Source organism: Triplophysa dalaica, chromosome 17 (assembly GCF_015846415.1).
Source record: "Triplophysa dalaica isolate WHDGS20190420 chromosome 17, ASM1584641v1, whole genome shotgun sequence".
In the NCBI taxonomy this organism is placed as follows: Eukaryota; Metazoa; Chordata; class Actinopteri; order Cypriniformes; family Nemacheilidae; genus Triplophysa; species Triplophysa dalaica.
In genome coordinates this window covers 14828774-14849605 of record NC_079558.1, presented here as the reverse complement: position 1 = coordinate 14849605, position 20832 = coordinate 14828774, and the positions used below count along the sequence as shown (strand labels likewise).

The 20832-nt window shown below is 49.6% G+C and overlaps 38 non-coding genes across 38 annotated transcripts; all 38 read right to left on the bottom strand.

The window, feature by feature from the left end:
• Positions 1 to 239: 239 nt before the first annotated feature.
• Positions 240 to 321, bottom strand: trnas-cga (transfer RNA serine (anticodon CGA)). The gene has a single exon. It is a non-coding gene; the product is annotated as a tRNA-Ser (tRNA).
• Positions 322 to 459: 138 nt separating this feature from the next.
• Positions 460 to 531, bottom strand: trnah-gug (transfer RNA histidin (anticodon GUG)). The gene has a single exon. It is a non-coding gene; the product is annotated as a tRNA-His (tRNA).
• A 242-nt stretch (positions 532 to 773) lies between these two features.
• Positions 774 to 846, bottom strand: trnak-uuu (transfer RNA lysine (anticodon UUU)). Its single transcript has one exon. It is a non-coding gene; the product is annotated as a tRNA-Lys (tRNA).
• A 1000-nt stretch (positions 847 to 1846) lies between these two features.
• trnal-aag (transfer RNA leucine (anticodon AAG)) lies at positions 1847 to 1928 on the bottom strand. Its single transcript has one exon. It is a non-coding gene; the product is annotated as a tRNA-Leu (tRNA).
• A 287-nt stretch (positions 1929 to 2215) lies between these two features.
• Positions 2216 to 2297, bottom strand: trnas-cga (transfer RNA serine (anticodon CGA)). The gene has a single exon. It is a non-coding gene; the product is annotated as a tRNA-Ser (tRNA).
• Positions 2298 to 2436: 139 nt separating this feature from the next.
• trnah-gug (transfer RNA histidin (anticodon GUG)) lies at positions 2437 to 2508 on the bottom strand. The gene has a single exon. It is a non-coding gene; the product is annotated as a tRNA-His (tRNA).
• A 242-nt stretch (positions 2509 to 2750) lies between these two features.
• Positions 2751 to 2823, bottom strand: trnak-uuu (transfer RNA lysine (anticodon UUU)). The gene has a single exon. It is a non-coding gene; the product is annotated as a tRNA-Lys (tRNA).
• A 1001-nt stretch (positions 2824 to 3824) lies between these two features.
• On the bottom strand, positions 3825 to 3906 carry trnal-aag (transfer RNA leucine (anticodon AAG)). The gene has a single exon. It is a non-coding gene; the product is annotated as a tRNA-Leu (tRNA).
• Positions 3907 to 4193: 287 nt separating this feature from the next.
• trnas-cga (transfer RNA serine (anticodon CGA)) lies at positions 4194 to 4275 on the bottom strand. Its single transcript has one exon. It is a non-coding gene; the product is annotated as a tRNA-Ser (tRNA).
• A 139-nt stretch (positions 4276 to 4414) lies between these two features.
• trnah-gug (transfer RNA histidin (anticodon GUG)) lies at positions 4415 to 4486 on the bottom strand. The gene has a single exon. It is a non-coding gene; the product is annotated as a tRNA-His (tRNA).
• Positions 4487 to 4728: 242 nt separating this feature from the next.
• trnak-uuu (transfer RNA lysine (anticodon UUU)) lies at positions 4729 to 4801 on the bottom strand. Its single transcript has one exon. It is a non-coding gene; the product is annotated as a tRNA-Lys (tRNA).
• Positions 4802 to 5802: 1001 nt separating this feature from the next.
• On the bottom strand, positions 5803 to 5884 carry trnal-aag (transfer RNA leucine (anticodon AAG)). Its single transcript has one exon. It is a non-coding gene; the product is annotated as a tRNA-Leu (tRNA).
• A 287-nt stretch (positions 5885 to 6171) lies between these two features.
• trnas-cga (transfer RNA serine (anticodon CGA)) lies at positions 6172 to 6253 on the bottom strand. Its single transcript has one exon. It is a non-coding gene; the product is annotated as a tRNA-Ser (tRNA).
• Positions 6254 to 6392: 139 nt separating this feature from the next.
• trnah-gug (transfer RNA histidin (anticodon GUG)) lies at positions 6393 to 6464 on the bottom strand. The gene has a single exon. It is a non-coding gene; the product is annotated as a tRNA-His (tRNA).
• A 242-nt stretch (positions 6465 to 6706) lies between these two features.
• trnak-uuu (transfer RNA lysine (anticodon UUU)) lies at positions 6707 to 6779 on the bottom strand. The gene has a single exon. It is a non-coding gene; the product is annotated as a tRNA-Lys (tRNA).
• A 1001-nt stretch (positions 6780 to 7780) lies between these two features.
• Positions 7781 to 7862, bottom strand: trnal-aag (transfer RNA leucine (anticodon AAG)). The gene has a single exon. It is a non-coding gene; the product is annotated as a tRNA-Leu (tRNA).
• Positions 7863 to 8149: 287 nt separating this feature from the next.
• On the bottom strand, positions 8150 to 8231 carry trnas-cga (transfer RNA serine (anticodon CGA)). Its single transcript has one exon. It is a non-coding gene; the product is annotated as a tRNA-Ser (tRNA).
• A 139-nt stretch (positions 8232 to 8370) lies between these two features.
• Positions 8371 to 8442, bottom strand: trnah-gug (transfer RNA histidin (anticodon GUG)). The gene has a single exon. It is a non-coding gene; the product is annotated as a tRNA-His (tRNA).
• Positions 8443 to 8684: 242 nt separating this feature from the next.
• On the bottom strand, positions 8685 to 8757 carry trnak-uuu (transfer RNA lysine (anticodon UUU)). Its single transcript has one exon. It is a non-coding gene; the product is annotated as a tRNA-Lys (tRNA).
• A 1002-nt stretch (positions 8758 to 9759) lies between these two features.
• Positions 9760 to 9841, bottom strand: trnal-aag (transfer RNA leucine (anticodon AAG)). The gene has a single exon. It is a non-coding gene; the product is annotated as a tRNA-Leu (tRNA).
• A 287-nt stretch (positions 9842 to 10128) lies between these two features.
• trnas-cga (transfer RNA serine (anticodon CGA)) lies at positions 10129 to 10210 on the bottom strand. Its single transcript has one exon. It is a non-coding gene; the product is annotated as a tRNA-Ser (tRNA).
• Positions 10211 to 10349: 139 nt separating this feature from the next.
• Positions 10350 to 10421, bottom strand: trnah-gug (transfer RNA histidin (anticodon GUG)). The gene has a single exon. It is a non-coding gene; the product is annotated as a tRNA-His (tRNA).
• Positions 10422 to 10663: 242 nt separating this feature from the next.
• On the bottom strand, positions 10664 to 10736 carry trnak-uuu (transfer RNA lysine (anticodon UUU)). Its single transcript has one exon. It is a non-coding gene; the product is annotated as a tRNA-Lys (tRNA).
• A 1153-nt stretch (positions 10737 to 11889) lies between these two features.
• On the bottom strand, positions 11890 to 11962 carry trnak-uuu (transfer RNA lysine (anticodon UUU)). Its single transcript has one exon. It is a non-coding gene; the product is annotated as a tRNA-Lys (tRNA).
• Positions 11963 to 12963: 1001 nt separating this feature from the next.
• Positions 12964 to 13045, bottom strand: trnal-aag (transfer RNA leucine (anticodon AAG)). Its single transcript has one exon. It is a non-coding gene; the product is annotated as a tRNA-Leu (tRNA).
• Positions 13046 to 13332: 287 nt separating this feature from the next.
• On the bottom strand, positions 13333 to 13414 carry trnas-cga (transfer RNA serine (anticodon CGA)). The gene has a single exon. It is a non-coding gene; the product is annotated as a tRNA-Ser (tRNA).
• Positions 13415 to 13553: 139 nt separating this feature from the next.
• Positions 13554 to 13625, bottom strand: trnah-gug (transfer RNA histidin (anticodon GUG)). The gene has a single exon. It is a non-coding gene; the product is annotated as a tRNA-His (tRNA).
• A 242-nt stretch (positions 13626 to 13867) lies between these two features.
• On the bottom strand, positions 13868 to 13940 carry trnak-uuu (transfer RNA lysine (anticodon UUU)). Its single transcript has one exon. It is a non-coding gene; the product is annotated as a tRNA-Lys (tRNA).
• Positions 13941 to 14941: 1001 nt separating this feature from the next.
• Positions 14942 to 15023, bottom strand: trnal-aag (transfer RNA leucine (anticodon AAG)). Its single transcript has one exon. It is a non-coding gene; the product is annotated as a tRNA-Leu (tRNA).
• Positions 15024 to 15310: 287 nt separating this feature from the next.
• Positions 15311 to 15392, bottom strand: trnas-cga (transfer RNA serine (anticodon CGA)). Its single transcript has one exon. It is a non-coding gene; the product is annotated as a tRNA-Ser (tRNA).
• Positions 15393 to 15531: 139 nt separating this feature from the next.
• On the bottom strand, positions 15532 to 15603 carry trnah-gug (transfer RNA histidin (anticodon GUG)). The gene has a single exon. It is a non-coding gene; the product is annotated as a tRNA-His (tRNA).
• A 242-nt stretch (positions 15604 to 15845) lies between these two features.
• trnak-uuu (transfer RNA lysine (anticodon UUU)) lies at positions 15846 to 15918 on the bottom strand. The gene has a single exon. It is a non-coding gene; the product is annotated as a tRNA-Lys (tRNA).
• Positions 15919 to 17076: 1158 nt separating this feature from the next.
• Positions 17077 to 17149, bottom strand: trnak-uuu (transfer RNA lysine (anticodon UUU)). The gene has a single exon. It is a non-coding gene; the product is annotated as a tRNA-Lys (tRNA).
• Positions 17150 to 18150: 1001 nt separating this feature from the next.
• Positions 18151 to 18232, bottom strand: trnal-aag (transfer RNA leucine (anticodon AAG)). Its single transcript has one exon. It is a non-coding gene; the product is annotated as a tRNA-Leu (tRNA).
• Positions 18233 to 18519: 287 nt separating this feature from the next.
• Positions 18520 to 18601, bottom strand: trnas-cga (transfer RNA serine (anticodon CGA)). Its single transcript has one exon. It is a non-coding gene; the product is annotated as a tRNA-Ser (tRNA).
• Positions 18602 to 18740: 139 nt separating this feature from the next.
• Positions 18741 to 18812, bottom strand: trnah-gug (transfer RNA histidin (anticodon GUG)). The gene has a single exon. It is a non-coding gene; the product is annotated as a tRNA-His (tRNA).
• A 242-nt stretch (positions 18813 to 19054) lies between these two features.
• On the bottom strand, positions 19055 to 19127 carry trnak-uuu (transfer RNA lysine (anticodon UUU)). Its single transcript has one exon. It is a non-coding gene; the product is annotated as a tRNA-Lys (tRNA).
• A 1158-nt stretch (positions 19128 to 20285) lies between these two features.
• Positions 20286 to 20358, bottom strand: trnak-uuu (transfer RNA lysine (anticodon UUU)). The gene has a single exon. It is a non-coding gene; the product is annotated as a tRNA-Lys (tRNA).
• Positions 20359 to 20832: the final 474 nt, after the last annotated feature.

Here is a 20832-nt window from a genome sequence, read left to right as displayed (position 1 = left end):
AAGTGCTTCATGTGCCCCTTTAAATGACCTTTCAACACCGGGAAAGTGTTTGCATGTCGTTTAACGCGGTGTAGTTTAGTGCACATTACACACCTTTGATGTAAATGTACAGCAGAAACTCATTTACCAATAGCATAGAGCTGTGTTTCCCACAATTCCATGGCGAGATAAATCCCTTAGGCAGCCTTTGAAATGGTTTGTACAACAAAGCAAACGCTGAGCCCGGAGAGCAAAGCAGCCGTAGTCGGCAGGGTTTGAACCTGCGCGGGGAGACCCCAATGGATTTCGAGTCCATCACCTTAACCTCTCGGCCACAACTACAACGGGATAGAGTAAACCAGCCTGTTGGACTTAATGTGCGCTGCAAAGATGGACGAGTTTCCAGTATGTCGGCCGACAAAGCGGCCACGCCTAAAAGAGACAAAAAGGCTTGCGTTCCCCCGATAATAACGGAAGGGCTGCCGTGACCCGGATTCGAACCGGGGTTGCTGCGGCCACAACGCAGAGTACTCACCGCTATACGATCACGGCAGGCTACCGACAACCCAGCGACGCTGTACATGATGGAAGGCCTGGAAACAACAGCAGCTTTTGCTGAGGTCTCAACCCTATTCTGGTGCTTTCGCAAGGCTCAAACAGGATCCTGCTTGCAGATCCCATGATGTGATTCCAAGCAAACGAGGGGCTGAAGCGAGACCGTTTTAACGACTCGCATTTTTAACCACAACGAGGACACCTAGAGCAGGAAACGTGACCTTCAAATGGCCAGGAAACGCCCGAACAGGGACTTGAACCCTGGACCCTCAGATTAAAAGTCTGATGCTCTACCGACTGAGCTATCCGGGCTCGTGCTCCTCGTTGCCAAGGTAAACTCTTAAAAGTTTGGTGTGCCGTCTTGAAATGGTAGTCCAGTCCTCGCTCTGGGGTCGGACACTCCAGCTTCATCCTTCATGAAGCACACTTCAATCCGGCTAGCAAGGTATATGGAAAAAGTGAAGGAACGATGCAAAGCTGCCCACGCAGCTAATCCCAAAATGCGGCTTGATAGCACCCTCTGTGATTAAAGACTCTAATGGCAGCACTTGGACTTGAACCCTGGCCTCCGAAGAGAATGGAGCCTAAATCCAGTGTCTTAGACAGCTCAGTCACACTACGGCGAAAGGCCACGTCTAACGGTATTGTTTTTCACAATGGATTGATGTGCGAAGCTACTCGGACTTGAACCCACACCTCCAAGAGACTGGAGCCTAAATCCAGCGTCTTTGACCGCTCAGTCAAACTACCTCGAAAGGCCAAGTCTTACGGCAATGTTTTAACAAGGGGTTGCTAAAAAGCTACTCTGACAGTCGGTGGATGTTAGGTCCTGTGAGTCAAGATTTCTGCGTAGGTACATAACGCAGGGCTGTTCAATCCTATGTCTGGAGCTGCACCTACCTGTTGGTTACTGTAACCCCTTATGCTGTTACTTTAGATTCCTCATCAAGTACAGCTGATCCAGCGAATGTTGTTCTTTGGAATGGCAGGTTGATGGGGAAGTCAGATGTAATTTAAAAACTGCCCACGTAGCCCATTGAGGGTCATTTTTAAACATGTCTTCTATTGGAGTTTCCTGCAAAGATTCGTCGACAGTCAGAAGCTCATACGGTTCCCGGCCTTAAGAGTTCTGCGTACCTTTTCAGAGCAGGAGGGTTCAATCCAGTCACTGGAGGTGATTCTGCCTGCAGTTTCATTCCTCATCAAGCACGACTGAACCAGCTAATTCGGGTCTGGTGAACGAAAGTCAGATGACTGCAAAAAACAGCCACCTAGGGTCGAGTGCAAGCCTCAGACACTGTCGAGCCACAGCTGGCAGCGGTGGGATTTGAACCCACGCCTCCGAAGAGACTGGAGCCTTAATCCAGCGCCTTAGACCGCTCGGCCACGCTACCACATGAACAGGTCAGAAAAAGGCCCTTTTTGCGCAATGTATTTCTGAGAAGTGCTTCATGTGCCCCTTTAAATGACCTTTCAACACCGGGAAAGTGTTTGCATGTCGTTTATCGCGGTGTAGTTTAGTGCACATTACACACCTTTGATGTAAATGTACAGCAGAAACTCATTTACCAATAGCATAGAGCTGTGTTTCCCACAATTCCATGGCGAGATAAATCCCTTAGGCAGCCTTTGAAATGGTTTGTACAACAAAGCAAACGCTGATCCCGGTAGAGAAAGCAGCCGTAGTCGGCAGGGTTTGAACCTGCGCGGGGAGACCCCAATGGATTTCGAGTCCATCACCTTAACCTCTCGGCCACAACTACAACGGGATAGAGTAAACCAGCCTGTTGGACTTAATGTGCGCTGCAAAGATGGACGAGTTTCCAGTATGTCGGCCGACAAAGCGGCCACGCCTAAAAGAGACAAAAAGGCTTGCGTTCCCCCCGATAATAACGGAAGGGCTGCCGTGACCCGGATTCGAACCGGGGTTGCTGCGGCCACAACGCAGAGTACTCACCGCTATACGATCACGGCAGGCTACCGACAACCCAGCGACGCTGTACATGATGGAAGGCCTGGAAACAACAGCAGCTTTTGCTGAGGTCTCAACCCTATTCTGGTGCTTTCGCAAGGCTCAAACAGGATCCTGCTTGCAGATCCCATGATGTGATTCCAAGCAAACGAGGGGCTGAAGCGAGACCGTTTTAACGACTCGCATTTTTAACCACAACGAGGACACCTAGAGCAGGAAACGTGACCTTCAAATGGCCAGGAAACGCCCGAACAGGGACTTGAACCCTGGACCCTCAGATTAAAAGTCTGATGCTCTACCGACTGAGCTATCCGGGCTCGTGCTCCTCGTTGCCAAGGTAAACTCTTAAAAGTTTGGTGTGCCGTCTTGAAATGGTAGTCCAGTCCTCGCTCTGGGGTCGGACACTCCAGCTTCATCCTTCATGAAGCACACTTCAATCCGGCTAGCAAGGTATATGGAAAAAGTGAAGGAACGATGCAAAGCTGCCCACACAGCTAATCCCAAAATGCGGCTTGATAGCACCCTCTGTGATTAAAGACTCTAATGGCAGCACTTGGACTTGAACCCTGGCCTCCGAAGAGAATGGAGCCTAAATCCAGTGTCTTAGACAGCTCAGTCACACTACGGCGAAAGGCCACGTCTAACGGTATTGTTTTTCACAATGGATTGATGTGCGAAGCTACTCGGACTTGAACCCACACCTCCGAAGAGACTGGAGCCTAAATCCAGCGTCTTTGACCGCTCAGTCAAACTACCTCGAAAGGCCAAGTCTTACGGCAATGTTTTAACAAGGGGTTGCTAAAAAGCTACTCTGACAGTCGGTGGATGTTAGGTCCTGTGAGTCAAGATTTCTGCGTAGGTACATAACGCAGGGCTGTTCAATCCTATGTCTGGAGCTGCACCTACCTGTTGGTTACTGTAACCCCTTATGCTGTTACTTTAGATTCCTCATCAAGTACAGCTGATCCAGCGAATGTTGTTCTTTGGAATGGCAGGTTGATGGGGAAGTCAGATGTAATTTAAAAACTGCCCACGTAGCCCATTGAGGGTCATTTTTAAACATGTCTTCTATTGGAGTTTCCTGCAAAGATTCGTCGACAGTCAGAAGCTCATACGGTTCCCGGCCTTAAGAGTTCTGCGTACCTTTTCAGAGCAGGAGGGTTCAATCCAGTCACTGGAGGTGATTCTGCCTGCAGTTTCATTCCTCATCAAGCACGACTGAACCAGCTAATTCGGGTCTGGTGAACGAAAGTCAGATGACTGCAAAAAACAGCCACCTAGGGTCGAGTGCAAGCCTCAGACACTGTCGAGCCACAGCTGGCAGCGGTGGGATTTGAACCCACGCCTCCGAAGAGACTGGAGCCTTAATCCAGCGCCTTAGACCGCTCGGCCACGCTACCACATGAGCAGGTCAGAAAAAGGCCCTTTTTGGGCACTGTATTTCTGAGAAGTGCTTCATGTGCCCCTTTGAATGACCTTTCAACACCGGGAAAGTGTTTGCATGTCGTTTAACGCGGTGTAGTTTAGTGCACATTACACACCTTTGATGTAAATGTACAGCAGAAACTCATTTACCAATAGCATAGAGCTGTGTTTCCCACAATTCCATGGCGAGATAAATCCCTTAGGCAGCCTTTGAAATGGTTTGTACAACAAAGCAAACGCTGAGCCCGGAGAGCAAAGCAGCCGTAGTCGGCAGGGTTTGAACCTGCGCGGGGAGACCCCAATGGATTTCGAGTCCATCACCTTAACCTCTCGGCCACAACTACAACGGGATAGAGTAAACCAGCCTGTTGGACTTAATGTGCGCTGCAAAGATGGACGAGTTTCCAGTATGTCGGCCGACAAAGCGGCCACGCCTAAAAGAGACAAAAAGGCTTGCGTTCCCCCCGATAATAACGGAAGGGCTGCCGTGACCCGGATTCGAACCGGGGTTGCTGCGGCCACAACGCAGAGTACTCACCGCTATACGATCACGGCAGGCTACCGACAACCCAGCGACGCTGTACATGATGGAAGGCCTGGAAACAACAGCAGCTTTTGCTGAGGTCTCAACCCTATTCTGGTGCTTTCGCAAGGCTCAAACAGGATCCTGCTTGCAGATCCCATGATGTGATTCCAAGCAAACGAGGGGCTGAAGCGAGACCGTTTTAACGACTCGCATTTTTAACCACAACGAGGACACCTAGAGCAGGAAACGTGACCTTCAAATGGCCAGGAAACGCCCGAACAGGGACTTGAACCCTGGACCCTCAGATTAAAAGTCTGATGCTCTACCGACTGAGCTATCCGGGCTCGTGCTCCTCGTTGCCAAGGTAAACTCTTAAAAGTTTGGTGTGCCGTCTTGAAATGGTAGTCCAGTCCTCGCTCTGGGGTCGGACACTCCAGCTTCATCCTTCATGAAGCACACTTCAATCCGGCTAGCAAGGTATATGGAAAAAGTGAAGGAACGATGCAAAGCTGCCCACGCAGCTAATCCCAAAATGCGGCTTGATAGCACCCTCTGTGATTAAAGACTCTAATGGCAGCACTTGGACTTGAACCCTGGCCTCCGAAGAGAATGGAGCCTAAATCCAGTGTCTTAGACAGCTCAGTCACACTACGGCGAAAGGCCACGTCTAACGGTATTGTTTTTCACAATGGATTGATGTGCGAAGCTACTCGGACTTGAACCCACACCTCCAAAGAGACTGGAGCCTAAATCCAGCGTCTTTGACCGCTCAGTCAAACTACCTCGAAAGGCCAAGTCTTACGGCAATGTTTTAACAAGGGGTTGCTAAAAAGCTACTCTGACAGTCGGTGGATGTTAGGTCCTGTGAGTCAAGATTTCTGCGTAGGTACATAACGCAGGGCTGTTCAATCCTATGTCTGGAGCTGCACCTACCTGTTGGTTACTGTAACCCCTTATGCTGTTACTTTAGATTCCTCATCAAGTACAGCTGATCCAGCGAATGTTGTTCTTTGGAATGGCAGGTTGATGGGGAAGTCAGATGTAATTTAAAAACTGCCCACGTAGCCCATTGAGGGTCATTTTTAAACATCTCTTCTATTGGAGTTTCCTGCAAAGATTCGTCGACAGTCAGAAGCTCATACGGTTCCCGGCCTTAAGAGTTCTGCGTACCTTTTCAGAGCAGGAGGGTTCAATCCAGTCACTGGAGGTGATTCTGCCTGCAGTTTCATTCCTCATCAAGCACGACTGAACCAGCTAATTCGGGTCTGGTGAACGAAAGTCAGATGACTGCAAAAAACAGCCACCTAGGGTCGAGTGCAAGCCTCAGACACTGTCGAGCCACAGCTGGCAGCGGTGGGATTTGAACCCACGCCTCCGAAGAGACTGGAGCCTTAATCCAGCGCCTTAGACCGCTCGGCCACGCTACCACATGAACAGGTCAGAAAAAGGCCCTTTTTGGGCAATGTATTTCTGAGAAGTGCTTCATGTGCCCCTTTAAATGACCTTTCAACACCGGGAAAGTGTTTGCATGTCGTTTATCGCGGTGTAGTTTAGTGCACATTACACACCTTTGATGTAAATGTACAGCAGAAACTCATTTACCAATAGCATAGAGCTGTGTTTCCCACAATTCCATGGCGAGATAAATCCCTTAGGCAGCCTTTGAAATGGTTTGTACAACAAAACAAACGCTGATCCCGGTTAGGAAAGCAGCCGTAGTCGGCAGGGTTTGAACCTGCGCGGGGAGACCCCAATGGATTTCGAGTCCATCACCTTAACCTCTCGGCCACAACTACAACGGGATAGAGTAAACCAGCCTGTTGGACTTAATGTGCGCTGCAAAGATGGACGAGTTTCCAGTATGTCGGCCGACAAAGCGGCCACGCCTAAAAGAGACAAAAAGGCTTGCGTTCCCCCCGATAATAACGGAAGGGCTGCCGTGACCCGGATTCGAACCGGGGTTGCTGCGGCCACAACGCAGAGTACTCACCGCTATACGATCACGGCAGGCTACCGACAACCCAGCGACGCTGTACATGATGGAAGGCCTGGAAACAACAGCAGCTTTTGCTGAGGTCTCAACCCTATTCTGGTGCTTTCGCAAGGCTCAAACAGGATCCTGCTTGCAGATCCCATGATGTGATTCCAAGCAAACGAGGGGCTGAAGCGAGACCGTTTTAACGACTCGCATTTTTAACCACAACGAGGACACCTAGAGCAGGAAACGTGACCTTCAAATGGCCAGGAAACGCCCGAACAGGGACTTGAACCCTGGACCCTCAGATTAAAAGTCTGATGCTCTACCGACTGAGCTATCCGGGCTCGTGCTCCTCGTTGCCAAGGTAAACTCTTAAAAGTTTGGTGTGCCGTCTTGAAATGGTAGTCCAGTCCTCGCTCTGGGGTCGGACACTCCAGCTTCATCCTTCATGAAGCACACTTCAATCCGGCTAGCAAGGTATATGGAAAAAGTGAAGGAACGATGCAAAGCTGCCCACACAGCTAATCCCAAAATGCGGCTTGATAGCACCCTCTGTGATTAAAGACTCTAATGGCAGCACTTGGACTTGAACCCTGGCCTCCGAAGAGAATGGAGCCTAAATCCAGTGTCTTAGACAGCTCAGTCACACTACGGCGAAAGGCCACGTCTAACGGTATTGTTTTTCACAATGGATTGATGTGTGAAGCTACTCGGACTTGAACCCACACCTCCGAAGAGACTGGAGCCTAAATCCAGCGTCTTTGACCGCTCAGTCAAACTACCTCGAAAGGCCAAGTCTTACGGCAATGTTTTAACAAGGGGTTGCTAAAAAGCTACTCTGACAGTCGGTGGATGTTAGGTCCTGTGAGTCAAGATTTCTGCGTAGGTACATAACGCAGGGCTGTTCAATCCTATGTCTGGAGCTGCACCTACCTGTTGGTTACTGTAACCCCTTATGCTGTTACTTTAGATTCCTCATCAAGTACAGCTGATCCAGCGAATGTTGTTCTTTGGAATGGCAGGTTGATGGGGAAGTCAGATGTAATTTAAAAACTGCCCACGTAGCCCATTGAGGGTCATTTTTAAACATGTCTTCTATTGGAGTTTCCTGCAAAGATTCGTCGACAGTCAGAAGCTCATACGGTTCCCGGCCTTAAGAGTTCTGCGTACCTTTTCAGAGCAGGAGGGTTCAATCCAGTCACTGGAGGTGATTCTGCCTGCAGTTTCATTCCTCATCAAGCACGACTGAACCAGCTAATTCGGGTCTGGTGAACGAAAGTCAGATGACTGCAAAAAACAGCCACCTAGGGTCGAGTGCAAGCCTCAGACACTGTCGAGCCACAGCTGGCAGCGGTGGGATTTGAACCCACGCCTCCGAAGAGACTGGAGCCTTAATCCAGCGCCTTAGACCGCTCGGCCACGCTACCACATGAGCAGGTCAGAAAAAGGCCCTTTTTGGGCACTGTATTTCTGAGAAGTGCTTCATGTGCCCCTTTGAATGACCTTTCAACACCGGGAAAGTGTTTGCATGTCGTTTAACGCGGTGTAGTTTAGTGCACATTACACACCTTTGATGTAAATGTACAGCAGAAACTCATTTACCAATAGCATAGAGCTGTGTTTCCCACAATTCCATGGCGAGATAAATCCCTTAGGCAGCCTTTGAAATGGTTTGTACAACAAAGCAAACGCTGAGCCCGGAGAGCAAAGCAGCCGTAGTCGGCAGGGTTTGAACCTGCGCGGGGAGACCCCAATGGATTTCGAGTCCATCACCTTAACCTCTCGGCCACAACTACAACGGGATAGAGTAAACCAGCCTGTTGGACTTAATGTGCGCTGCAAAGATGGACGAGTTTCCAGTATGTCGGCCGACAAAGCGGCCACGCCTAAAAGAGACAAAAAGGCTTGCGTTCCCCCCGATAATAACGGAAGGGCTGCCGTGACCCGGATTCGAACCGGGGTTGCTGCGGCCACAACGCAGAGTACTCACCGCTATACGATCACGGCAGGCTACCGACAACCCAGCGACGCTGTACATGATGGAAGGCCTGGAAACAACAGCAGCTTTTGCTGAGGTCTCAACCCTATTCTGGTGCTTTCGCAAGGCTCAAACAGGATCCTGCTTGCAGATCCCATGATGTGATTCCAAGCAAACGAGGGGCTGAAGCGAGACCGTTTTAACGACTCGCATTTTTAACCACAACGAGGACACCTAGAGCAGGAAACGTGACCTTCAAATGGCCAGGAAACACCCGAACAGGGACTTGAACCCTGGACCCTCAGATTAAAAGTCTGATGCTCTACCGACTGAGCTATCCGGGCTCGTGCTCCTCGTTGCCAAGGTAAACTCTTAAAAGTTTGGTGTGCCGTCTTGAAATGGTAGTCCAGTCCTCGCTCTGGGGTCGGACACTCCAGCTTCATCCTTCATGAAGCACACTTCAATCCGGCTAGCAAGGTATATGGAAAAAGTGAAGGAACGATGCAAAGCTGCCCACGCAGCTAATCCCAAAATGTGGCTTGATAGCACCCTCTGTGATTAAAGACTCTAATGGCAGCACTTGGACTTGAACCCTGGCCTCCGAAGAGAATGGAGCCTAAATCCAGTGTCTTAGACAGCTCAGTCACACTACGGCGAAAGGCCACGTCTAACGGTATTGTTTTTCACAATGGATTGATGTGCGAAGCTACTCGGACTTGAACCCACACCTCCAAAGAGACTGGAGCCTAAATCCAGCGTCTTTGACCGCTCAGTCAAACTACCTCGAAAGGCCAAGTCTTACGGCAATGTTTTAACAAGGGGTTGCTAAAAAGCTACTCTGACAGTCGGTGGCATGTAAGGTCCTGTGAGTAAAGATTTCTGCGTAGGTACATAACGCAGGGCTGTTCAATCCTATGTCTGGAGCTGCACCTACCTGTTGGTTACTGTAACCCCTTATGCTGTTACTTTAGATTCCTCATCAAGTACAGCTGATCCAGCGAATGTTGTTCTTTGGAATGGCAGGTTGATGGGGAAGTCAGATGTAATTTAAAAACTGCCCACGTAGCCCATTGAGGGTCATTTTTAAACATGTCTTCTATTGGAGTTTCCTGCAAAGATTCGTCGACAGTCAGAAGCTCATACGGTTCCCGGCCTTAAGAGTTCTGCGTACCTTTTCAGAGCAGGAGGGTTCAATCCAGTCACTGGAGGTGATTCTGCCTGCAGTTTCATTCCTCATCAAGCACGACTGAACCAGCTAATTCGGGTCTGGTGAACGAAAGTCAGATGACTGCAAAAAACAGCCACCTAGGGTCGAGTGCAAGCCTCAGACACTGTCGAGCCACAGCTGGCAGCGGTGGGATTTGAACCCACGCCTCCGAAGAGACTGGAGCCTTAATCCAGCGCCTTAGACCGCTCGGCCACGCTACCACATGAACAGGTCAGAAAAAGGCCCTTTTTGCGCACTGTATTTCTGAGAAGTGCTTCATGTGCCCCTTTGAATGACCTTTCAACACCGGGAAAGTGTTTGCATGTCGTTTAACGCGGTGTAGTTTAGTGCACATTACACACCTTTGATGTAAATGTACAGCAGAAACTCATTTACCAATAGCATAGAGCTGTGTTTCCCACAATTCCATGGCGAGATAAATCCCTTAGGCAGCCTTTGAAATGGTTTGTACAACAAAGCAAACGCTGAGCCCGGAGAGCAAAGCAGCCGTAGTCGGCAGGGTTTGAACCTGCGCGGGGAGACCCCAATGGATTTCGAGTCCATCACCTTAACCTCTCGGCCACAACTACAACGGGATAGAGTAAACCAGCCTGTTGGACTTAATGTGCGCTGCAAAGATGGACGAGTTTCCAGTATGTCGGCCGACAAAGCGGCCACGCCTAAAAGAGACAAAAAGGCTTGCGTTCCCCCCGATAATAACGGAAGGGCTGCCGTGACCCGGATTCGAACCGGGGTTGCTGCGGCCACAACGCAGAGTACTCACCGCTATACGATCACGGCAGGCTACCGACAACCAAGCGACGCTGTACATGATGGAAGGCCTGGAAACAACAGCAGCTTTTGCTGAGGTCTCAACCCTATTCTGGTGCTTTCGCAAGGCTCAAACAGGATCCTGCTTGCAGATCCCATGATGTGATTCCAAGCAAACGAGGGGCTGAAGCGAGACCGTTTTAACGACTCGCATTTTTAACCACAACGAGGACACCTAGAGCAGGAAACGTGACCTTCAAATGGCCAGGAAACGCCCGAACAGGGACTTGAACCCTGGACCCTCAGATTAAAAGTCTGATGCTCTACCGACTGAGCTATCCGGGCTCGTGCTCCTCGTTGCCAAGGTAAACTCTTAAAAGTTTGGTGTGCCGTCTTGAAATGGTAGTCCAGTCCTCGCTCTGGGGTCGGACACTCCAGCTTCATCCTTCATGAAGCACACTTCAATCCGGCTAGCAAGGTATATGGAAAAAGTGAAGGAACGATGCAAAGCTGCCCACGCAGCTAATCCCAAAATGCGGCTTGATAGCACCCTCTGTGATTAAAGACTCTAATGGCAGCACTTGGACTTGAACCCTGGCCTCCGAAGAGAATGGAGCCTAAATCCAGTGTCTTAGACAGCTCAGTCACACTACGGCGAAAGGCCACGTCTAACGGTATTGTTTTTCACAATGGATTGATGTGCGAAGCTACTCGGACTTGAACCCACACCTCCGAAGAGACTGGAGCCTAAATCCAGCGTCTTTGACCGCTCAGTCAAACTACCTCGAAAGGCCAAGTCTTACGGCAATGTTTTAACAAGGGGTTGCTAAAAAGCTACTCTGACAGTCGGTGGATGTTAGGTCCTGTGAGTCAAGATTTCTGCGTAGGTACATAACGCAGGGCTGTTCAATCCTATGTCTGGAGCTGCACCTACCTGTTGGTTACTGTAACCCCTTATGCTGTTACTTTAGATTCCTCATCAAGTACAGCTGATCCAGCGAATGTTGTTCTTTGGAATGGCAGGTTGATGGGGAAGTCAGATGTAATTTAAAAACTGCCCACGTAGCCCATTGAGGGTCATTTTTAAACATGTCTTCTATTGGAGTTTCCTGCAAAGATTCGTCGACAGTCAGAAGCTCATACGGTTCCCGGCCTTAAGAGTTCTGCGTACCTTTTCAGAGCAGGAGGGTTCAATCCAGTCGCTGGAGGTGATTCTGCCTGCAGTTTCATTCCTCATCAAGCACGACTGAACCAGCTAATTCGGGTCTGGTGAACGAAAGTCAGATGTACATGATGGAAGGCCTGGAAACAACAGCAGCTTTTGCTGAGGTCTCAACCCTATTCTGGTGCTTTCGCAAGGCTCAAACAGGATCCTGCTTGCAGATCCCATGATTCCAAGCAAACGAGGGGCTGAAGCGAGACCGTTTTAACGACTCGCATTTTTAACCACAACGAGGACACCTAGAGCAGGAAACGTGACCTTCAAATGGCCAGGAAACGCCCGAACAGGGACTTGAACCCTGGACCCTCAGATTAAAAGTCTGATGCTCTACCGACTGAGCTATCCGGGCTCGTGCTCCTCGTTGCCAAGGTAAACTCTTAAAAGTTTGGTGTGCCGTCTTGAAATGGTAGTCCAGTCCTCGCTCTGGGGTCGGACACTCCAGCTTCATCCTTCATGAAGCACACTTCAATCCGGCTAGCAAGGTATATGGAAAAAGTGAAGGAACGATGCAAAGCTGCCCACGCAGCTAATCCCAAAATGCGGCTTGATAGCACCCTCTGTGATTAAAGACTCTAATGGCAGCACTTGGACTTGAACCCTGGCCTCCGAAGAGAATGGAGCCTAAATCCAGTGTCTTAGACAGCTCAGTCACACTACGGCGAAAGGCCACGTCTAACGGTATTGTTTTTCACAATGGATTGATGTGCGAAGCTACTCGGACTTGAACCCACACCTCCAAAGAGACTGGAGCCTAAATCCAGCGTCTTTGACCGCTCAGTCAAACTACCTCGAAAGGCCAAGTCTTACGGCAATGTTTTAACAAGGGGTTGCTAAAAAGCTACTCTGACAGTCGGTGGATGTTAGGTCCTGTGAGTCAAGATTTCTGCGTAGGTACATAACGCAGGGCTGTTCAATCCTATGTCTGGAGCTGCACCTACCTGTTGGTTACTGTAACCCCTTATGCTGTTACTTTAGATTCCTCATCAAGTACAGCTGATCCAGCGAATGTTGTTCTTTGGAATGGCAGGTTGATGGGGAAGTCAGATGTAATTTAAAAACTGCCCACGTAGCCCATTGAGGGTCATTTTTAAACATCTCTTCTATTGGAGTTTCCTGCAAAGATTCGTCGACAGTCAGAAGCTCATACGGTTCCCGGCCTTAAGAGTTCTGCGTACCTTTTCAGAGCAGGAGGGTTCAATCCAGTCACTGGAGGTGATTCTGCCTGCAGTTTCATTCCTCATCAAGCACGACTGAACCAGCTAATTCGGGTCTGGTGAACGAAAGTCAGATGACTGCAAAAAACAGCCACCTAGGGTCGAGTGCAAGCCTCAGACACTGTCGAGCCACAGCTGGCAGCGGTGGGATTTGAACCCACGCCTCCGAAGAGACTGGAGCCTTAATCCAGCGCCTTAGACCGCTCGGCCACGCTACCACATGAGCAGGTCAGAAAAAGGCCCTTTTTGGGCACTGTATTTCTGAGAAGTGCTTCATGTGCCCCTTTGAATGACCTTTCAACACCGGGAAAGTGTTTGCATGTCGTTTAACGCGGTGTAGTTTAGTGCACATTACACACCTTTGATGTAAATGTACAGCAGAAACTCATTTACCAATAGCATAGAGCTGTGTTTCCCACAATTCCATGGCGAGATAAATCCCTTAGGCAGCCTTTGAAATGGTTTGTACAACAAAGCAAACGCTGAGCCCGGAGAGCAAAGCAGCCGTAGTCGGCAGGGTTTGAACCTGCGCGGGGAGACCCCAATGGATTTCGAGTCCATCACCTTAACCTCTCGGCCACAACTACAACGGGATAGAGTAAACCAGCCTGTTGGACTTAATGTGCGCTGCAAAGATGGACGAGTTTCCAGTATGTCGGCCGACAAAGCGGCCACGCCTAAAAGAGACAAAAAGGCTTGCGTTCCCCCCGATAATAACGGAAGGGCTGCCGTGACCCGGATTCGAACCGGGGTTGCTGCGGCCACAACGCAGAGTACTCACCGCTATACGATCACGGCAGGCTACCGACAACCCAGCGACGCTGTACATGATGGAAGGCCTGGAAACAACAGCAGCTTTTGCTGAGGTCTCAACCCTATTCTGGTGCTTTCGCAAGGCTCAAACAGGATCCTGCTTGCAGATCCCATGATGTGATTCCAAGCAAACGAGGGGCTGAAGCGAGACCGTTTTAACGACTCGCATTTTTAACCACAACGAGGACACCTAGAGCAGGAAACGTGACCTTCAAATGGCCAGGAAACGCCCGAACAGGGACTTGAACCCTGGACCCTCAGATTAAAAGTCTGATGCTCTACCGACTGAGCTATCCGGGCTCGTGCTCCTCGTTGCCAAGGTAAACTCTTAAAAGTTTGGTGTGCCGTCTTGAAATGGTAGTCCAGTCCTCGCTCTGGGGTCGGACACTCCAGCTTCATCCTTCATGAAGCACACTTCAATCCGGCTAGCAAGGTATATGGAAAAAGTGAAGGAACGATGCAAAGCTGCCCACACAGCTAATCCCAAAATGCGGCTTGATAGCACCCTCTGTGATTAAAGACTCTAATGGCAGCACTTGGACTTGAAGCCTGGCCTCCGAAGAGAATGGAGCCTAAATCCAGTGTCTTAGACAGCTCAGTCACACTACGGCGAAAGGCCACGTCTAACGGTATTGTTTTTCACAATGGATTGATGTGCGAAGCTACTCGGACTTGAACCCACACCTCCGAAGAGACTGGAGCCTAAATCCAGCGTCTTTGACCGCTCAGTCAAACTACCTCGAAAGGCCAAGTCTTACGGCAATGTTTTAACAAGGGGTTGCTAAAAAGCTACTCTGACAGTCGGTGGATGTTAGGTCCTGTGAGTCAAGATTTCTGCGTAGGTACATAACGCAGGGCTGTTCAATCCTATGTCTGGAGCTGCACCTACCTGTTGGTTACTGTAACCCCTTATGCTGTTACTTTAGATTCCTCATCAAGTACAGCTGATCCAGCGAATGTTGTTCTTTGGAATGGCAGGTTGATGGGGAAGTCAGATGTAATTTAAAAACTGCCCACGTAGCCCATTGAGGGTCATTTTTAAACATGTCTTCTATTGGAGTTTCCTGCAAAGATTCGTCGACAGTCAGAAGCTCATACGGTTCCCGGCCTTAAGAGTTCTGCGTACCTTTTCAGAGCAGGAGGGTTCAATCCAGTCACTGGAGGTGATTCTGCCTGCAGTTTCATTCCTCATCAAGCACGACTGAACCAGCTAATTCGGGTCTGGTGAACGAAAGTCAGATGACTGCAAAAAACAGCCACCTAGGGTCGAGTGCAAGCCTCAGACACTGTCGAGCCACAGCTGGCAGCGGTGGGATTTGAACCCACGCCTCCGAAGAGACTGGAGCCTTAATCCAGCGCCTTAGACCGCTCGGCCACGCTACCACATGAACAGGTCAGAAAAAGGCCCTTTTTGGGCAATGTATTTCTGAGAAGTGCTTCATGTGCCCCTTTAAATGACCTTTCAACACCGGGAAAGTGTTTGCATGTCGTTTATCGCGGTGTAGTTTAGTGCACATTACACACCTTTGATGTAAATGTACAGCAGAAACTCATTTACCAATAGCATAGAGCTGTGTTTCCCACAATTCCATGGCGAGATAAATCCCTTAGGCAGCCTTTGAAATGGTTTGTACAACAAAACAAACGCTGATCCCGGTTAGGAAAGCAGCCGTAGTCGGCAGGGTTTGAACCTGCGCGGGGAGACCCCAATGGATTTCGAGTCCATCACCTTAACCTCTCGGCCACAACTACAACGGGATAGAGTAAACCAGCCTGTTGGACTTAATGTGCGCTGCAAAGATGGACGAGTTTCCAGTATGTCGGCCGACAAAGCGGCCACGCCTAAAAGAGACAAAAAGGCTTGCGTTCCCCCCGATAATAACGGAAGGGCTGCCGTGACCCGGATTCGAACCGGGGTTGCTGCGGCCACAACGCAGAGTACTCACCGCTATACGATCACGGCAGGCTACCGACAACCCAGCGACGCTGTACATGATGGAAGGCCTGGAAACAACAGCAGCTTTTGCTGAGGTCTCAACCCTATTCTGGTGCTTTCGCAAGGCTCAAACAGGATCCTGCTTGCAGATCCCATGATGTGATTCCAAGCAAACGAGGGGCTGAAGCGAGACCGTTTTAACGACTCACATTTTTAACCACAACGAGGACACCTAGAGCAGGAAACGTGACCTTCAAATGGCCAGGAAACGCCCGAACAGGGACTTGAACCCTGGACCCTCAGATTAAAAGTCTGATGCTCTACCGACTGAGCTATCCGGGCTCGTGCTCCTCGTTGCCAAGGTAAACTCTTAAAAGTTTGGTGTGCCGTCTTGAAATGGTAGTCCAGTCCTCGCTCTGGGGTCGGACACTCCAGCTTCATCCTTCATGAAGCACACTTCAATCCGGCTAGCAAGGTATATGGAAAAAGTGAAGGAACGATGCAAAGCTGCCCACACAGCTAATCCCAAAATGCGGCTTGATAGCACCCTCTGTGATTAAAGACTCTAATGGCAGCACTTGGACTTGAACCCTGGCCTCCGAAGAGAATGGAGCCTAAATCCAGTGTCTTAGACATCTCAGTCACACTACGGCGAAAGGCCACGTCTAACGGTATTGTTTTTCACAATGGATTGATGTGCGAAGCTACTCGGACTTGAACCCACACCTCCGAAGAGACTGGAGCCTAAATCCAGCGTCTTTGACCGCTCAGTCAAACTACCTCGAAAGGCCAAGTCTTACGGCAATGTTTTAACAAGGGGTTGCTAAAAAGCTACTCTGACAGTCGGTGGATGTTAGGTCCTGTGAGTCAAGATTTCTGCGTAGGTACATAACGCAGGGCTGTTCAATCCTATGTCTGGAGCTGCACCTACCTGTTGGTTACTGTAACCCCTTATGCTGTTACTTTAGATTCCTCATCAAGTACAGCTGATCCAGCGAATGTTGTTCTTTGGAATGGCAGGTTGATGGGGAAGTCAGATGTAATTTAAAAACTGCCCACGTAGCCCATTGAGGGTCATTTTTAAACATGTCTTCTATTGGAGTTTCCTGCAAAGATTCGTCGACAGTCAGAAGCTCATACGGTTCCCGGCCTTAAGAGTTCTGCGTACCTTTTCAGAGCAGGAGGGTTCAATCCAGTCGCTGGAGGTGATTCTGCCTGCAGTTTCATTCCTCATCAAGCACGACTGAACCAGCTAATTCGGGTCTGGTGAACGAAAGTCAGATGTACATGATGGAAGGCCTGGAAACAACAGCAGCTTTTGCTGAGGTCTCAACCCTATTCTGGTGCTTTCGCAAGGCTCAAACAGGATCCTGCTTGCAGATCCCATGATGTGATTCCAAGCAAACGAGGGGCTGAAGCGAGACCGTTTTAACGACTCGCATTTTTAACCACAACGAGGACACCTAGAGCAGGAAACGTGACCTTCAAATGGCCAGGAAACGCCCGAACAGGGACTTGAACCCTGGACCCTCAGATTAAAAGTCTGATGCTCTACCGACTGAGCTATCCGGGCTCGTGCTCCTCGTTGCCAAGGTAAACTCTTAAAAGTTTGGTGTGCCGTCTTGAAATGGTAGTCCAGTCCTCGCTCTGGGGTCGGACACTCCAGCTTCATCCTTCATGAAGCACACTTCAATCCGGCTAGCAAGGTATATGGAAAAAGTGAAGGAACGATGCAAAGCTGCCCACACAGCTAATCCCAAAATGCGGCTTGATAGCACCCTCTGTGATTAAAGACTCTAATGGCAGCACTTGGACTTGAACCCTGGCCTCCGAAGAGAATGGAGCCTAAATCCAGTGTCTTAGACAGCTCAGTCACACTACGGCGAAAGGCCACGTCTAACGGTATTGTTTTTCACAATGGATTGATGTGCGAAGCTACTCGGACTTGAACCCACACCTCCGAAGAGACTGGAGCCTAAATCCAGCGTCTTTGACCGCTCAGTCAAACTACCTCGAAAGGCCAAGTCTTACGGCAATGTTTTAACAAGGGGTTGCTAAAAAGCTACTCTGACAGTCGGTGGATGTTAGGTCCTGTGAGTCAAGATTTCTGCGTAGGTACATAACGCAGGGCTGTTCAATCCTATGTCTGGAGCTGCACCTACCTGTTGGTTACTGTAACCCCTTATGCTGTTACTTTAGATTCCTCATCAAGTACAGCTGATCCAGCGAATGTTGTTCTTTGGAATGGCAGGTTGATGGGGAAGTCAGATGTAATTTAAAAACTGCCCACGTAGCCCATTGAGGGTCATTTTTAAACATCTCTTCTATTGGAGTTTCCTGCAAAGATTCGTCGACAGTCAGAAGCTCATACGGTTCCCGGCCTTAAGAGTTCTGCGTACCTTTTCAGAGCAGGAGGGTTCAATCCAGTCACTGGAGGTGATTCTGCCTGCAGTTTCATTCCTCATCAAGCACGACTGAACCAGCTAATTCGGGTCTGGTGAACGAAAGTCAGATGACTGCAAAAAACAGCCACCTAGGGTCGAGTGCAAGCCTCAGACACTGTCGAGCCACAGCTGGCAGCGGTGGGATTTGAACCCACGCCTCCGAAGAGACTGGAGCCTTAATCCAGCGCCTTAGACCGCTCGGCCACGCTACCACATGAGCAGGTCAGAAAAAGGCCCTTTTTGGGCACTGTATTTCTGAGAAGTGCTTCATGTGCCCCTTTGAATGACCTTTCAACACCGGGAAAGTGTTTGCATGTCGTTTAACGCGGTGTAGTTTAGTGCACATTACACACCTTTGATGTAAATGTACAGCAGAAACTCATTTACCAATAGCATAGAGCTGTGTTTCCCACAATTCCATGGCGAGATAAATCCCTTAGGCAGCCTTTGAAATGGTTTGTACAACAAAGCAAACGCTGAGCCCGGAGAGCAAAGCAGCCGTAGTCGGCAGGGTTTGAACCTGCGCGGGGAGACCCCAATGGATTTCGAGTCCATCACCTTAACCTCTCGGCCACAACTACAACGGGATAGAGTAAACCAGCCTGTTGGACTTAATGTGCGCTGCAAAGATGGACGAGTTTCCAGTATGTCGGCCGACAAAGCGGCCACGCCTAAAAGAGACAAAAAGGCTTGCGTTCCCCCCGATAATAACGGAAGGGCTGCCGTGACCCGGATTCGAACCGGGGTTGCTGCGGCCACAACGCAGAGTACTCACCGCTATACGATCACGGCAGGCTACCGACAACCCAGCGACGCTGTACATGATGGAAGGCCTGGAAACAACAGCAGCTTTTGCTGAGGTCTCAACCCTATTCTGGTGCTTTCGCAAGGCTCAAACAGGATCCTGCTTGCAGATCCCATGATGTGATTCCAAGCAAACGAGGGGCTGAAGCGAGACCGTTTTAACGACTCGCATTTTTAACCACAACGAGGACACCTAGAGCAGGAAACGTGACCTTCAAATGGCCAGGAAACGCCCGAACAGGGACTTGAACCCTGGACCCTCAGATTAAAAGTCTGATGCTCTACCGACTGAGCTATCCGGGCTCGTGCTCCTCGTTGCCAAGGTAAACTCTTAAAAGTTTGGTGTGCCGTCTTGAAATGGTAGTCCAGTCCTCGCTCTGGGGTCGGACACTCCAGCTTCATCCTTCATGAAGCACACTTCAATCCGGCTAGCAAGGTATATGGAAAAAGTGAAGGAACGATGCAAAGCTGCCCACACAGCTAATCCCAAAATGCGGCTTGATAGCACCCTCTGTGATTAAAGACTCTAATGGCAGCACTTGGACTTGAACCCTGGCCTCCGAAGAGAATGGAGCCTAAATCCAGTGTCTTAGACAGCTCAGTCACACTACGGCGAAAGGCCACGTCTAACGGTATTGTTTTTCACAATGGATTGATGTGCGAAGCTACTCGGACTTGAACCCACACCTCCGAAGAGACTGGAGCCTAAATCCAGCGTCTTTGACCGCTCAGTCAAACTACCTCGAAAGGCCAAGTCTTACGGCAATGTTTTAACAAGGGGTTGCTAAAAAGCTACTCTGACAGTCGGTGGATGTTAGGTCCTGTGAGTCAAGATTTCTGCGTAGGTACATAACGCAGGGCTGTTCAATCCTATGTCTGGAGCTGCACCTACCTGTTGGTTACTGTAACCCCTTATGCTGTTACTTTAGATTCCTCATCAAGTACAGCTGATCCAGCGAATGTTGTTCTTTGGAATGGCAGGTTGATGGGGAAGTCAGATGTAATTTAAAAACTGCCCACGTAGCCCATTGAGGGTCATTTTTAAACATGTCTTCTATTGGAGTTTCCTGCAAAGATTCGTCGACAGTTAGAAGCTCATACGGTTCCCGGCCTTAAGAGTTCTGCGTACCTTTTCAGAGCAGGAGGGTTCAATCCAGTCGCTGGAGGTGATTCTGCCTGCAGTTTCATTCCTCATCAAGCACGACTGAACCAGCTAATTCGGGTCTGGTGAACGAAAGTCAGATGTACATGATGGAAGGCCTGGAAACAACAGCAGCTTTTGCTGAGGTCTCAACCCTATTCTGGTGCTTTCGCAAGGCTCAAACAGGATCCTGCTTGCAGATCCCATGATGTGATTCCAAGCAAACGAGGGGCTGAAGCGAGACCGTTTTAACGACTCGCATTTTTAACCACAACGAGGACACCTAGAGCAGGAAACGTGACCTTCAAATGGCCAGGAAACGCCCGAACAGGGACTTGAACCCTGGACCCTCAGATTAAAAGTCTGATGCTCTACCGACTGAGCTATCCGGGCTCGTGCTCCTCGTTGCCAAGGTAAACTCTTAAAAGTTTGGTGTGCCGTCTTGAAATGGTAGTCCAGTCCTCGCTCTGGGGTCGGACACTCCAGCTTCATCCTTCATGAAGCACACTTCAATCCGGCTAGCAAGGTATATGGAAAAAGTGAAGGAACGATGCAAAGCTGCCCACGCAGCTAATCCCAAAATGCGGCTTGATAGCACCCTCTGTGATTAAAGACTCTAATGGCAGCACTTGGACTTGAACCCTGGCCTCCGAAGAGAATGGAGCCTAAATCCAGTGTCTTAGACAGCTCAGTCACACTACGGCGAAAGGCCACGTCTAACGGTATTGTTTTTCACAATGGATTGATGTGCGAAGCTACTCGGACTTGAACCCACACCTCCAAAGAGACTGGAGCCTAAATCCAGCGTCTTTGACCGCTCAGTCAAACTACCTCGAAAGGCCAAGTCTTACGGCAATGTTTTAACAA